This window comes from Kryptolebias marmoratus, linkage group LG9, assembly GCF_001649575.2.
Source record: "Kryptolebias marmoratus isolate JLee-2015 linkage group LG9, ASM164957v2, whole genome shotgun sequence".
Lineage (NCBI taxonomy): Eukaryota > Metazoa > Chordata > Actinopteri > Cyprinodontiformes > Rivulidae > Kryptolebias > Kryptolebias marmoratus.
In genome coordinates this window covers 416,227-431,483 of record NC_051438.1, presented here as the reverse complement: position 1 = coordinate 431,483, position 15,257 = coordinate 416,227, and the positions used below count along the sequence as shown (strand labels likewise).

The 15,257-nt window shown below is 38.8% G+C and overlaps 1 pseudogene; it reads right to left on the bottom strand.

The window, feature by feature from the left end:
• Window positions 1-1,884: 1,884 nt before the first annotated feature.
• LOC119617369 lies at window positions 1,885-8,880 on the bottom strand (annotated as a pseudogene).
• Between the last annotated feature and the right edge of the window lie 6,377 nt (window positions 8,881-15,257).

Genomic DNA, 15,257 nt, shown 5'->3' with positions numbered 1-15,257 from the left:
TCTTTGTAATAAATTTATCATAAGCTAAGCGTAACCTCATTTTAGCAATATCAAAGTTTGTTATATTTTACAGTTTGAGCTGCATTACCATTTAGTATTCATACAAAGTTTAAATGTTTGCACCTTTGTGAGGTCCCTTTGAATAAAATGCATTATAAAGCTGTAATGAGTTTAACAGAAATGAGAGATGAACACAAACCATACTTTACAACAACCAGACAGTAGCGGCGCTCTTGGCCGGCGGGGGGAGAGCGCAGGTAATGATCCCAGTACATCACCCACTTTGGAAATTAACTGGTAAAACACTTTTTTTTTTAAGTTTTAAGTCAGAAAAATGCATCTCTGGAATGTTGTGTGGATGTGTTTGACTAAATAATATTCATTAAATGTCAATTTTTGAGATTCGATTTTAGTTCACCTTTAAGAGTCACAACAATTCATGATGGACACCACAGCTAATTGACATTAACCAATATAAAACAGATATAACTCAATCAATTATACAAGTGTTGATAAAACAACGTGCATTCTGACTGAGTTGGGAACGTGGAACGGTGAGAACCGATCATCCCCAGATCATTGTCATGACATCAGCACACAACACTGCAAATCAACATAACGACAGCAGGAGAAAGCTAACATTGCTAAAATGTTAAAAACATGAGCCCTGTAGTGTTTATGAACTCTCACATCAGAGTAAACTAATCAATAGCAGTTTCAAATTATGAACTCTGTTTAATCACACATGGATTGTTTTTATTTTTGCATCAATAACAAACTGCTCTGAATCACAAACTGATCTCAGGCATTGGCTTGTAAGCAGCTCATACTTTTTAATGACAGCACGCATTCATGTCACATTTGAAGTAAAACTTCCTGGTTCTCGTCTCCTTTTCTGTGGTGATGTCCTCCTCTCCATTTGCCTTTATTTTAAAATAAAAACAGTTGGCAACAAGTCCTACTCTTTTGGCATGTAGCCAATCAGCCACATTAATGGAAGTAATAAATGTTCCTTTTTTAGTAGGCATCAGAGATGCCAAATTCCACAAAAAGAAACTTCACTAAGAGGTCATACTAATAATGTATAATTTTACTACTCGATCATGTTGAGTAGCTGAGTAAATTTAGTTTCCTGTACAGTTTCATTTAAAATCAGTCTTGTTAAGCATACATATCCTTGTATGTGTCACAAACACATTCAGTGAAACAATCGTGTTACATTCAGTTCCTATCATGTAGGTAAATATGGGTTGTGTTTGGCTGTCAGATTCTATTTGCCAGTCTGCCATCTGTCGTTCAACAGGTGTGAAATTACAGCCAACACCTTCCTTCATCACTTCCCTGACATAATATGCACTTCAGTACCGCACTCTTACTCCAAAACACAGGCTTGCTTTTATCATTTTCTTCCACCCCATAGAACCTGAAACAGTTTGTCTGCAACCCCTTAAACATTTTAGCACTGCACACTAATAATTTATTGTTTAAGGCACATATTGCACACCTCAAAACTTTGAGAACAAGCTTTAATACAGTAGACCTTCCATTTTCTTATAAAAGAAGGAAAAAACATGTCCCTGAAAGGGAAAAATATGACCGGTGAAATCGATACTTTCAGAGTACAAAGAACCCTTGCTTCAACTGCTCTTTTATTCCCCCAATTCAGCTCAGGTTTTATTCAGAGATGAAGCTCCCATTTATCAGCTCTTATCTCTTACAAAGAAGGCAAAGTTAAACTTAGCTTGCAGTTGATGTAATTTTGCTTTAATTCAATTTAATTGCATTTACAGTTTAATTCATTTATATGTTCATTTTTTATATATACAGTCAACTTACAACAAATGTTACTGAAGGGTAATTAGGATAACAGTAGTTAAAAGCTTGTCATGGTTTTGTGGTTGGAGGATTTGGAGCTGAATGCAGGCAGACAGAAGGAGCTCAAAAAGAAAATGAATTTATTTTAAAAGAACTAAAACTAAAGGGCTGAAGTGGCAGCAAAAACAAAACAGCAAAAACTTATGGACTGTAGGGCACACAAGGAAATCCAGACTGAGCATGTAAACAACAATGAACCAATGGGTAAGGGAAGAGGATGAACAGGTTTTAAAGGCAGAGGGTAATTGGTAAGTGGACACAGGTGACTGATTAGAAACTGAGGACAGGTGCAGAAGGGTGTGGCAGGCTGACAAGGAATGAGTTGAGGAGAAGTGAATGATGACAGGGGACACAAGAGGGCACAGGGAGCAAAACTACACAAGAACTTAATATTAAACTTAACATAGAATTGACAATAAATAAAACATAAACACAGAAACATGAAACATTAAACCAAATACAAAAAGAACTAAAAAAAATAACTCTAACTACCCAAATCCTGAAAAAGCTAAAATTAACAAAACAGAAGCTAAAAGCTAAAACCAGCTGAACAGTACCTAAAAGCTAAAATTAGCAAAACCATAACTAAAAGCTTAAATTAGAAAAACCGTAGAAAGAATACTAAAATGAGCAAAATGTAGAATAAAATAAAATTAGCAAAATCATAGCTAAAAGCTAACATTAGTAAAACCATAGTGAAAAGCTTGCATGAGAGGACAAAAATACAACAAATATGTTGAAGCAAATTTAAGAGAACTTAATTTTGAAGGAATTGAAGAGCTCTCAATGTATTTCTATAGAGAAACTTTTTCTAAATAGCAGGGACGGGCGGTCACCTGTCATCATCACAAGAAAAAAAAAGATAACATAAAATGAATATTAATATTTGTCCACTGATCTTTATGTATGACTAATTTTCGAACATTTTTATAGTCAAAATCGCTGAAATTGCATATTTGCTGTTCAAATACAAGGGTGAAACACGAGGTGCGGCAGCAACGAGCTGAGCCTCACCACATAAAACCGCAGTGAAAAGGCACAGGAGGCAGGCAGTACTCTGCCGCACTGAAGGGGGGCGTACGTGAGCCAACGGGAGCTTGTAGCTGCTGTCCTTTTACGCAGAGGCGAGTGAGAGTCACGTGCACTGCCGTGAGCCGTTAATCTTTGTCTTTTGCTCCATCGGACTGCCAAAATGGTAATTGTAACATTTTTTCTTATCTTATCTTTAATACGTACGTGAGAGAGAGAGAGAGTGAAGAACGCTGATGAGATATGAAATAACCCGTAGCCAATTGAATAAGCTACCCTTTTGGATTTATATATTTGTAAATCTGACTCTAAAGGAGTCAGTGCCTCACCAACCATGAACCTCACCGCACATCACTGCTAAATAGATAGTTTGAATAGTATAAATGTAGAAAAGTTACAAAAACAAAAAGCTATAGAATACTACTTCCAAATGAACTGAACATTTGGATACTAGGATGGTTAAAATAACACAAATTATGTGGAAGCAGTTTCATTTAAAAAATCCTATTAAAGAGCTATGAAAATAAATACATTATTGTGAATGATAACTCAGCATTCTCACAAATATGAAACTGTATAATCAAATTTGGGAGATAATTAAACACCAATTAATAGGAAGGTGACTAACTAAAAGAGCCAAATCTTAGCTTTGGTGGAATGTGGTGGGCAACAGCTGAGAAGAACAATTCTCCTTTAATAGGATGAAACCTCCAGCAGAACCAGAACCAGGATGGGAAGTCTGATGCCTCAACTGGCTTGGGGTTTAGAGGACAGGAAAGAGATGTTTGTGTAGATCTCAGTCACTCAGGACGTTGCAAAGCCTAAGAGTATACAACACAGTAACTGCCCTTCTTTCCTTGTTTGTTGAAGATGTTTTGCTTCTCATCAAAGCAAAGCAAAATGTCTTCAACAAACAAGATGATGAAGATGCCCAGCTGTCAGAAGTTCAATTTATAGTGATTGCCTTCTGCCATGAAAGGCCACTTCCATGACCTGTCAGACAAAACTGCTATCAGCAGCAAACAATAAAGTTTTTACTGTTATCTGTATGTGTGCTTGTCTGTTACCACAATATGTCAGGAAAGCACTGAATGACTTTCAATGAAACTCTGAGAAAGTAATCACTGGAAGGATCTCTGCTGGGGGCTGGTGTGGGCACCAGGCCGTTGGTGGGTCAGGTCCCGGGCTTAGCCTGCGCGATGGGAAGTGGTGGTGTGGCTGGGTTGGGGAGGCTTGGTGCCCTGTGTCTCTCCTCGTACCTCTTTGTCTTGGGGGCTGCTGACTCTGTACCCTGTGTTTTGCTGGCAACCTACCTCTGTGCGGACGCATGACTGCCTTGGGGTGGTGCGTGGTGTCTATTAACCTGGGATTGCTGCTGCCTTCTGGGGTTGGATCCACCTGTCCTTTCTGCTCTTGGGTGCTGTAGATGGCGGGCCTTTTACTGTTCACTGCACTTTTTTAACTGTACATCTCCAGGTGGCTTGCTAGCACATATACACCCACATAACATGAACACACCTTATATATTATATATTTGTCATTTCTATTAGTATTTTTGACTTTTTGCATTTTTTAATGTATTTTCATATGTGTATGTATCTATGTGTGTATATGTATGTGTATATACCTTTTGTGTGTGTGTGAGTATATATATATATATATATATGCACAGATATGCAGTCAGTCTCTCTGTGTCTCTGTTACACATACCCTTTCCCCACACACCCACCCCCTACACACACACACACCTTCATGCACTGATTTACAAAAAAGTCCTGATAATTGAAGGTCATACAAACAGGTTGCTATTACAACTATGTTGCCTGCCTACTCTAATGTTAGATTCAGATTCAGTGTTGATTCAATAAAGTATATCATGCAATTAGGATTCTCACTTTGAAATATCCTTATTGTAGAGCAAATCTGTTCCGGCACATGTAGGCAGACATCTTCTCTATATGGTATCCCTGATATGCCACAACTTTCGGGATTTGGGTTCTGTTTGGGGTTAATGTTTATTTAGTTATCTTTATGTTTAATCTGGTCATTGTTCAGTGCTTGCTCTTTGTGTTTTCTTTACTCCTGTCATCATTCACTTACCCTCAGCCAGTCATTTGTTTACTTGCCACGCCCATCTCCAACAGCTCATAGTTAGTATTCACTCTCCTGTACCCACTTCCCATAATTATCCTCTGTCTTTAAAACCCGGTCATCTCCTCCACTTACTTGCTGATTCACTGGTTGTTGTCCTTGTTGTTCGCTGTTCTCCTGTCAGCGACATCTTCTTTTATTATTTAATAAATCAGTTTTTTCCTTTAAGTTTGGGCCATGAGTCTGCATACTGGGTTCGCCAGGTTCTCCACCCTACCCAACAATAACAGGACAAAAAAAAAATGTAAGCAGTGAGCATGGAAAAGTAAGAAGATAAAGACTAGATACTGAAAGATGTTGTCCACTGACTTACCCCTACTGGTTTTTGCTGATTGTTTTCTTCCTTCTTTAACTAACTTTAATAAAAACAAAAAGAGCCTGAGAGAAGGAAAACAGACAAGAGGACAGAAGGAAATTAATAAATGAAGAGAAATGAAATCCCATAACCTCTAAGTAGATGGAACACCACTTGCATATATCATTAGTTATTCAGCACTCACAGCAAATTAAAAAGGACATTATTAGTCCCTAACAACCTTCTGAGGAACCTGGCTGTCTCATCTGTCCGACTCTGTTTCTGCTTCTCAGTTCATTTACAGTAATGATTTCCCACAGCTCGCCGAGGGGCTGCAGTCACAATGACTCTTGAATCTAATTGGCTTCCACTGACTGTTGTGCTATTTAAAGACCCGTGATTTTATCAAACCATGATAATCAAAAGCTGTATGAAAACTAAAACTGAGCTTGTTTCAGCCTAAAGTTGTTCACTCAATATCATGTTAACACTATATGTCCCACATGATAGCCTAAAAGAGAATGTGGGTTTTACAATTAAAGACTGCATTTTTTAAAATGGGGGGGGGGATCAGCTAAAATAGAGACCTTGAAACCTTGGGTTGTATTTGTATGTGGATAGGTCTGGTTAAGTCGCATATAATTTGTGATCTATCCAGGGTGTACCCCACCTTTTGCGCAAGGACTACTGGAGATAGACACCAGATCCCCTGCAATTCTGAACGGAAATGCAGGTAAAATAAAATGGATGGATAAATGGGGATATATATGTTTCAAATTAACATGCATACTAGTCAGAATTGAAATAAAAAAATATATTAAAATTTTTAATAATTCCAGTTGTATTAGTTAAAAATAAGTTTAAAATATCTATAAATCCTTAAAAGTTTAGAGTAGTTGCATTAACATTTCATGGTTAGAATGGATATGTATTCTCAATATCTTCCTTTAAAAATGAAACAGAATTCTTAAAAGAAGTAACTCATATATTAGGTATTATCTTCAGTTCCATTTTTATCAGTCTTAAGTTTTTAGACAAATTGACCCATTAATGTTACAGAATTTTGTAAGACTTCAACAAGAAGTCCTGAATTGCTTATTTGAAAAGTTCAAGACCACTGTGTTTAATCTGTGACCTTTGAAACAACTAAGTTCCTTGAAGTACGTCGGGAAGACAGCCCCAGTGATGATCTGTTAAGTGAATGTCTCAGGCAGCAGAAACCAAATGTGAAACAGGAGAAAGATGAACCCTCATGGAAAGATAAGCCCCTGCACAGCATGTACCACTGGCAGATTGAGGAAGTGGCTGATATCAACAAATCCTACCTGTGGGTAGAAAGGACTGGACCAAAGGACAGCACAGAGGCACTAATCATGGCAGCACAAGAGCAGGCCCTCAGCACAAGAACAGTAGAAGTAGTGAACTTTTAACTAAATATTCTGCTGCCCAGGGGTCTTCATTCTGAGAGTCAGAATCTTTTGGTGGTTCCACGAACACGGTTAAAAACTAAAGGGGACCGTGCCTTTCAGTCGGTGGCCCCAAGGCTGTGGAACAGTTTGCCCTTGCAGCTCCGTTTTGCTGATTCTGTGGAGGTTTTAAAAAAGCAGCTAAAAACATTTTTATTTTCCCAGGCTTTTATCTCTTGATTTTGTTGTGTTTCTTCTGGTGGTTTTTGTGTTTGGTATGGTTTTTAAGGTTGATTTTTGTTTTTACTGTTTTTATTATTGTACAGCGCTTTGTGATTTTATGTCTGTGAAAAGCGCTTTATAAATAAACTTTACTTACTTACTAGTAGAGGCCGGGGTCTATCATACCAGGCAGGACCCAAGATGCAGGCTGTGTCAAGATGCCTCTGAGATAGTCCAGCACATAATAGCAAGATATAAGATGCAGGCAGGCAAAGCATATCTGCAACACTGAAGAGAACACAGAAGAGAGCAGTCCTACGAACAGCTAAGATACTGTGTAGAACTCTCAAGCTCCCAGGGTGTTGGTAGAGGAACTGCCCATGTGGAAAAACAGGGTGAGCTGGGTGTTTGTTTGTTTATATCTATTTTTTTCATGGTTTGATTATGAATCAAAATATTTTTGTCCATTGGAAATTTTTTTGGTGGTAACCCAGCACCATATTTGGCTGGCATTCATGTTTTTGCTCAAAACGTAATATTTTATTTTGTGTTTGCAAACAATAAATCAGAGAACAACTCACAGCCATCCTGTTTCTATTAAAGCTATTTCTGAGTCTTTTAAAGGACAAATTATTTGGTTCCCTTTACAAGCATGACAAAATGTCTTTGCTTTATTCACATTACACCTGATGAATTTTAGGCTTTAACTAATCACAAAGTTGAATGTGTGCGCAAAGCGAGAAAAGGGATTTTATCCAGTTCACTTCACTGTGCCTGTGAAGTTACTTGCATCGCCACTGGTGCATGAAAACATACTTTAGTGTAATCCCCAGAAGGTCACCTGGTAATTTTGCAGCAGAACACTCCATTAGAGTGCACCTGAACACAATGAGGCAGGAAATAGTCATGTAGCTGGTTGTTTTGATGGCTTCAGAAAACAGTTTGTTCTATCTTTGTTATTCTTGTCCTGAACCATTTTTTGCCTAAAGGACTTCAATTACCAATGTGCAAAATTTAGTTGCTCAAACAAATACTGTTATCATAGTGTGACTGAGTTTATTACCATTCTGTTTTTGGATAACTGTTCTTCAAAGCCTTTTTTTTAATTATTTTTGTTTTGTTTGGTTTTCTGTGTATATAGTACAGCTTGATCTGTTTTTGATGTTAAGGGAACAGCTAAGATGCAAAAATGTTGGATTTATTTTTACTGTGCTTTGCTGATAGCATTTGGAGAACATTGTAACAAATTATAGTTATATGGAGGAGCAGGAATCTAGTGAGGACTCTGAGGTGACTTGGCACTTTGCTTCCTTCTGGAAGACCTTCAAGTTGATTTGAACAAGCAAGCCAACCTTGTTAATGGAGCAATGGGAGCATCTGGATCCAGCTCTAAAAGGTAGGTGCCAACTGAGGAGGACTTAAGCAGTTGATCTGGGTTGCCATTGTTTTAGATGAATCCAGCAAAATGTCCAGCAAGTTGCTGGAAGTAATTCAATTTAATTCAATTCAATTTAAAAATATTGGCTGTGGTCAGGAAGGGTCTCTTGTAGCGGTCTGTCCCCATGTGTCCTCCGTCCTGGTGTCCTCATAGAGCCCCACCAGGCAAGCCTCGCTGGCCTCCTGTGGAGCCATGACAGTCAAACTCTGGTAGCGCAGGTTGGTCTTAAAGTCCTGGGCGATCTCCTGGACCAGGTGCTAGAAGGGCAGCTTCTGGATGAGCAGCTTGTTGGACTTCTGGTAGTGGTGGATCTCCATGAGAGCCATGGTACTGGGCCTATCGACATGAGGCTTCTTCACTGCGCCGGTGGCTGCGGAGCTCTTGCAGGCAGCTTTGGTGGCAAGCTTCTTCCTGGGAGCTTTACCTCTGGTGGATTTATGAGCAGTCTGCTTGGTTTTGGCCATGACTGGACTTTAGGGTTCTTCACATTTAACACTTGTTGTGGTTATACATCATAACAAAATGTCCAAAAGTAAAAAGGCTTCAGTAAAAATCCTTCCAGCTGCACAGCAGCTGATACCAGAGGAGGTAATCGTCCAAAAAAAGTGATTTACATCAAGCAAAAAAGAGGAATAAAGTTTTCAAAAGCAATGTCTCAGAATGAATGTACAGAGCTACTCCGACATGCAGCCACCTTGAGCAGCGCAATTCTAGAAGCAGAATACAGGCCCGGCAAGCAGGTGCTTACTGATGAAGTTAAAATTGGAGGGTCCCCTGATATGGAGAATGGAGCTTTGGTGGAGAGCTGAGACAAGGAGGTGCACCTACACTGAGCTGCTTGGAGTCTTGGGGCTTGGGCAGCAGGGTGGACATGGTTTTTTGCTGGGTGGTGGTGCTTAGAAACAGCTGAGAAATGGGGGGGATCTGAGGCTAGAGTTGAGATTGACTGTCCTTGATTAGGGCTTTAATTGTTAACAAGTTGTTTTTCATGTCAGATGAAACCAGTATGCAAGGTTTTATAATAAAGTATTTTTTCAACACAGTGTTGAACCAGTTTGTTGAACCAGTCATTGTACTGACCAGTCTTTAAAAAGTAAAGTCATACCTGTTACCTCTATCCCCATTACTCTGATATAAAATGTACATATTTGTCACATCTGTTTTATTGTATCTTTTTTTAAAACCACAGACTACAATTGCAACATGAACCTTCTATATGCTAAAATTATAAATGAATAACACCTGCTAAATATTTCTGTGTAGAAAAACTGATTTTAGAGTTGTGGTATGCAGTAAAAACATGCTTCACAACATTATATTGGTTGGAATGTGGCTCAATTTGCTCTGTAAATCACATCATATCTTAAAAGTGTTTCATATTTATACTTAAATGTTTTATATATAAGATCAGTTTACATTTTCTCATAATTTCTTAGCGCTACAGCTCAGACAGAAGAGACATCTACAGAAGATGACTCATGTTATATTAGATGTCTAGATAATTAAAGGCATTTTCACTGAGTCTGAAAATTAGCTCAGGCTGCAATGGATCATGGTCTGTTTTAACTGATGTAATGTACAATTTCTATACACTACTTTTGCTGAACCCAAAAAAAAACCAGTGTCTAAGACACTTTGTAGGGAATATAAAATTACAGTTCAAATTTCGAACAGCACTACAAAAATGGCTGACTCATAGTATAATAAAGAGAATGAGTGGACACATTGAACACAAACTGAATGTGAACCAGGTGAGCTGATGCGTGAGTAGAACACAAGTGTGAGAAGCTAGACAACAAGGGAGACTGAGAAGCTCAATAGATAAGGAAAACAAGAAACCAGTAACTCAAAATGCCCAATTACAACTACTACAAGAAACATAAATGAAACACACATAAATAAAAAAAAACAAACTCAACTACAAAAACAGCACAGAAATACTATAATTATGAAAATTATGTATAGAATATTCTACTAACTTTACCAAGATTATGCTTTCTCCTTCAAGTGAAGACACAATATGGTGTAAATTAAACTGGGCACAAAGTAACCCAAAACTAACCAATAAGGGATACATCAAATAAGCAGTGGACAAGAAGACCAGTTTGGAATAAAATATGTCCTCATCTCCCTTCTGTTCTTCTCTTCTTCAGTATGTTTACTTTGCAACCAAAGGAGCCAACACATTGGATCTGGTATTAAAGATATTAAAGACGCTTATAAAGCAGCTCCTCGACCACATCTCTGGGAGTCAGATCATATTTCTGTTATGCTAGTTCCAGCATACAGAACTACAGAAGATGTAGTCGGATTGCATAAAAGAAACTCAAGTTTGTCCTGAAAATGCAACTACAGTTTTATAACCACTGACTGGAACATGTTCGGGAAGTCTGCCATGCATGTAATCACATTAATAATAAAGAGTACACTGACTGTCACTGGCTACATGAAGAAGTCCATGTGTGACGCCACAGTCATCAGAACCTACACCAACCAGATAAATCAGAAGCCATGGAAATGGTTGAGTGTTGAGGGATGCAGCATTCAGATCAGTAGACAAAGAAGCCCTTAGGTCTGCAAGAACAGACATTTTCTGAGTCAAAAAGGAGGTTAAGCTGGTATACTGAAAAAAAAAATCAAGAACAAATGTTGTGATGCCAGGGAAATAAGGCAGTTAGTTGATGTGTTTACAGACATCAGCCACATCCAGCAAACTGTTCTACCAGCAGTATCAAACTGCCATTATAATCCCTGTCTAAAAAAACAACTAACTGTCTTCATTGACTACTAGTTATCAGCAGTTTATACCTTATCAGCTGTGACATTAGTATGGAAAAAGAGGCATAAGTCTTTGTGAAGAATAAGCTAATGGCTAGCCAAACTAAGGCCCATGTTTTGTTATTTTTTGTTTATAAAACAACTCTCTTGAAAATGACATACTAGTGTGAAAAATCACATTAGCTAATATAAAATCTCTACACTTTTGTGATGATCATGTCTGTGTCTCTCATGCCTTGCCTTGCTTTAGCTCTAATCATGCTCATTCTAGTCACCTGTGCCCCTTCCCTGATTGTCTCTCCCACACCTGGGCCACACCTTATATATTCTCCTCCTCTTCTCTCCTTAAGGGCCAGATTATGAAAACATTCATGCAAGTAGTTCTCCAGCGATTCCGGACTGACTCCCTGTGCCTCAACCCTGTTCTTGTTCCTTGGACTAACGCCTATGCCTTGCCCCTGTCGGAACTTTGGATTTCTGGACATCGACCCTTGCCTCTTTTTCGGACCTGGATCTTTCGCCTGCTCCCTTGGTTTTGTCACACGCTCTCGAATCCCCTAGTATCGACCCTTGCCTGTCCGACCTCGAGTATAGTTTCGCCCTGCTGACCTACCTGGTGGGAACGTTGAGCCTAGCCTCTGCTCTTGGACTCCTCACGGACTTTGTCTTCCTGTTGATCGGTCCCGTTCTCCATCGCACAGCCTCTCAGGTTAGTGTTACCTCCTTTGTTGTCTCCTACTTCATGTATTGCGTGTGGTTCACCAAACTCCCCTCCCTCTCCTCAGAGCTGCTACCTGAGTTCCTGTTGCTGGGTGTAACATTCTCCCTGTCTTTTAATAAAGCAGTGTGAACAGTCCACTCCTGTGTCGTCTCAGTGGAAGACTGTCTGCCTCCAGCGTTTGTCAGCGGTAACAAACCCGAGTCTTGTCAACTTTTGCATGGCACCATTTGTTTAGTATGTCGCTGTTTTCTCAACCAAACAACGCCCGTGTTACTACATAAATGTATGTGTGTGAAGCATAGCTAGACCCTGTATGCCAATGGTGCTGAGGCTGTTGAATCTATCAGTGTGCCTAGTCCAAACATTTACTCAACTCTCGGCAGACTGATAGATTTAACACCTTCAGCACTATCAGCATATACACCATCAACACTCTGCATACATAGTTTTTGCCTTGTAACCACAACATTGTTTTGTTCAGAAAAAATGGTGGCAAACTAAACAAATTATGTAATTCAAAAGTGTAGCTATTAAACATTAGTTAATGTAGAATTCTTTCACACCAGTATGTTGTTTTTGAGAGCCTTATAAGCCTGGAAAATGATTAAAATAAAATACAAATGGCTAGCCATTAGCCTCGCCTGGATAAAAACTTTGGGCTTTTTCTCAGTTCTCCATGCTCTTTGGCTGATATCAAGGCTGGTAACTTAATAACTATTAGACAGAACATCACTTCAGTGTTGACTGGACTATCTCTTTAATTACCAAAAAAATGCTTTTGTTTTCATACAACAAAAATATTAAACTGAAGTTGAAAGCAACAAAACACAATCATCAGAATGATTGAGGTAAATGTTACAGATACCCTGAGAGCTAAAGTACATACCTACCAACCTAGTTTGATAAATGGCACTGCCTGCCTTCAATGAGCCACGTAAACCTTAGCACAAAATATGCTGTTGTCAGATCGACTAACTTCTTGCATACCATTTGCAGCCTGGGCAACAAAACGTCTAGCTGGTTGGGGTGTGGTTTACACTTCATTTCAAGCAGCGTTTCAGCAAGATTCTCTACTTGAATTCAACATCTAAACCAGATGAACTATGTTACTGATGTCAACAAAACAAAGTTGTTTTGCTGTCAAGAGCCAAATGTGATGATTAAACTTAGCAAAGTAGCTGAATATGATCAATTACAGGCTCTGTGTTAAACAGTTGGTGATCTCTGGTATTTTATGCCTCTGTCAATTAACGGCTGACAACAAATGTGGAACAAACTTTATACATGCTTTCCATTTAACCCTTTCATGTATGGATTATGATAACTTCAGCCAGTATTTTTTTCCCACTTTTTGCTCCATAATAAAATAAAAACACACTGACGACAAGAGGAGCTCCAAGCCATTGCATCTGTGTGTGCCGCCATCTTAAATGCAATATTTTTAATAGTCACCCAAGGCAATTCTAGCATCTGACCAGTGGCGGCTGGTGGCATTTTTTCCGTGGGGGCTATAACTCCAAAATAGACATACCAAAACATATACTAAGGTATCACACCAGTGTATTTATGGTACACATTTCAAATGAAGGAAAACATTTACAACAAATGATGTTAGATTTTGATGCCTTTCACCTCAGCTTCCCTCCCGGTGGAATCCTGAAGACACAAGTTAATAACATCAGTGAATGAAGGAGCGGGCTGCCATCTTCTTTCCCAAACTGTTTTTTTATTACAGATTCTCAAAATCATGAATTTATACAATACACATTCCTCAGTGTAATCATGTCCCAGTGTCTTTTTGTTATTCTAAAATGTCCATAACACCTCCACTTCATTGGGTAGAATAAACTCCCATCGACCATGACAGCATCCAAGGGTTAAATCAAGACATTTCACCAATCAATTTAAATATCACAAATTTACATAAAAACCCCACCATTTTCTCAAAGGCAACAATATTCTTAAGCATACACACGACTTTACCACTTTACTTGAAGTGTGATAATACAGAAAGGATTGATAATGTTGCCACATGTATAATTAAATATGGACATATTTATGACCATGTACACTTTAAGCACTCGTAGGCTGGATGACTGTATGGTTAGCTGTAAAACTAAACAGTGAAACAGATTACACAGTGAGGGAGACTGTAAATCCTATAACAAATCTTTAAACTCTGATTCAAAATATCACTTATATGTACGGTTGACAGTAACTTTAAAACTTCTACACATTAAACATTCTTCCATTTAACACTGTTAACCGCAAAGCACGTCAAGATACCACTATAACCTTAATACAGTTGGATCAGGGGGTGTAACACAGCTCGCAGATGTACGTGAAATGGTCGCTGCCGCAAAAAGCCCGCCAGTGCGCTGACATGTCAGCTCCAGTAGACTGCACCAGTCTTTGAGGTGTCTATGTAAACAATGTCTATGGTAACCGGTAACAAGCTAACATTTGTTGTTTGCTAGGGCTCCTTACCAAACTTATATATAGTATGGCATATTAATAAATGTATATTTCATATTTTAATAAAGAAACAAGTTTGTTCATTTCAATTTATTTTACTCTCTCACACACATATACACACACACAATCCTAAGCCTTCCATATACACCACATCAATAATTTCTTTATTTTTGTGTGCTGTGCATACACACACATGCATTTTTTTAAAATGGCCTGGAAAAGTAATCTTTAAAAACTCCAGGGGCCTCATGTACAAAGACTTGCGTGGATTTCTTACTGAAACGTGGCGTAAGGTCAAATCCAGAAAACTGCGTACGCACAAAAAAATCCAGATGTATCAAACTGTGTGTACGCCGGAATCCACGCTCCTTTCTTTTGTACATCACAATCAACGTGGAATTGAGCGCACATGAGAGAGTGGCCGACTCCTCCTTTGACACGCCTCCATATAAATATGCAAATTCATTTAAATATGCCCTGCACCTGAGGAATGTCGTTTTTGCACTATCGCAAATCATGTCGAAACAGGGAAAGAAGAAGAACTTCACAGACTGTGAACTGACTGTTACTTTGTTAATGAACACAGCAGTGCGCCGGTGAAAGGCGGACACATTCCACACTTTACGCACGTGTTTATTTACAGAACTACTATACACACAGAAACAAACAAGGGCTTGGTAGAATTCTCTGAAACTGCATTTTAGGCAGCAATTAACAGAAAGTCGATCACTTTAAGCACTGATTAGTAATGCGACTTTAAAGACAGTGACATGTGGGGGCGCACAGGTTCCATGCGCATCAGAAAGATAAGGATGAGAAAAATTACTCACCAAGAAGCCAACCATCTCGCACCGTGCCAGCTTGCAG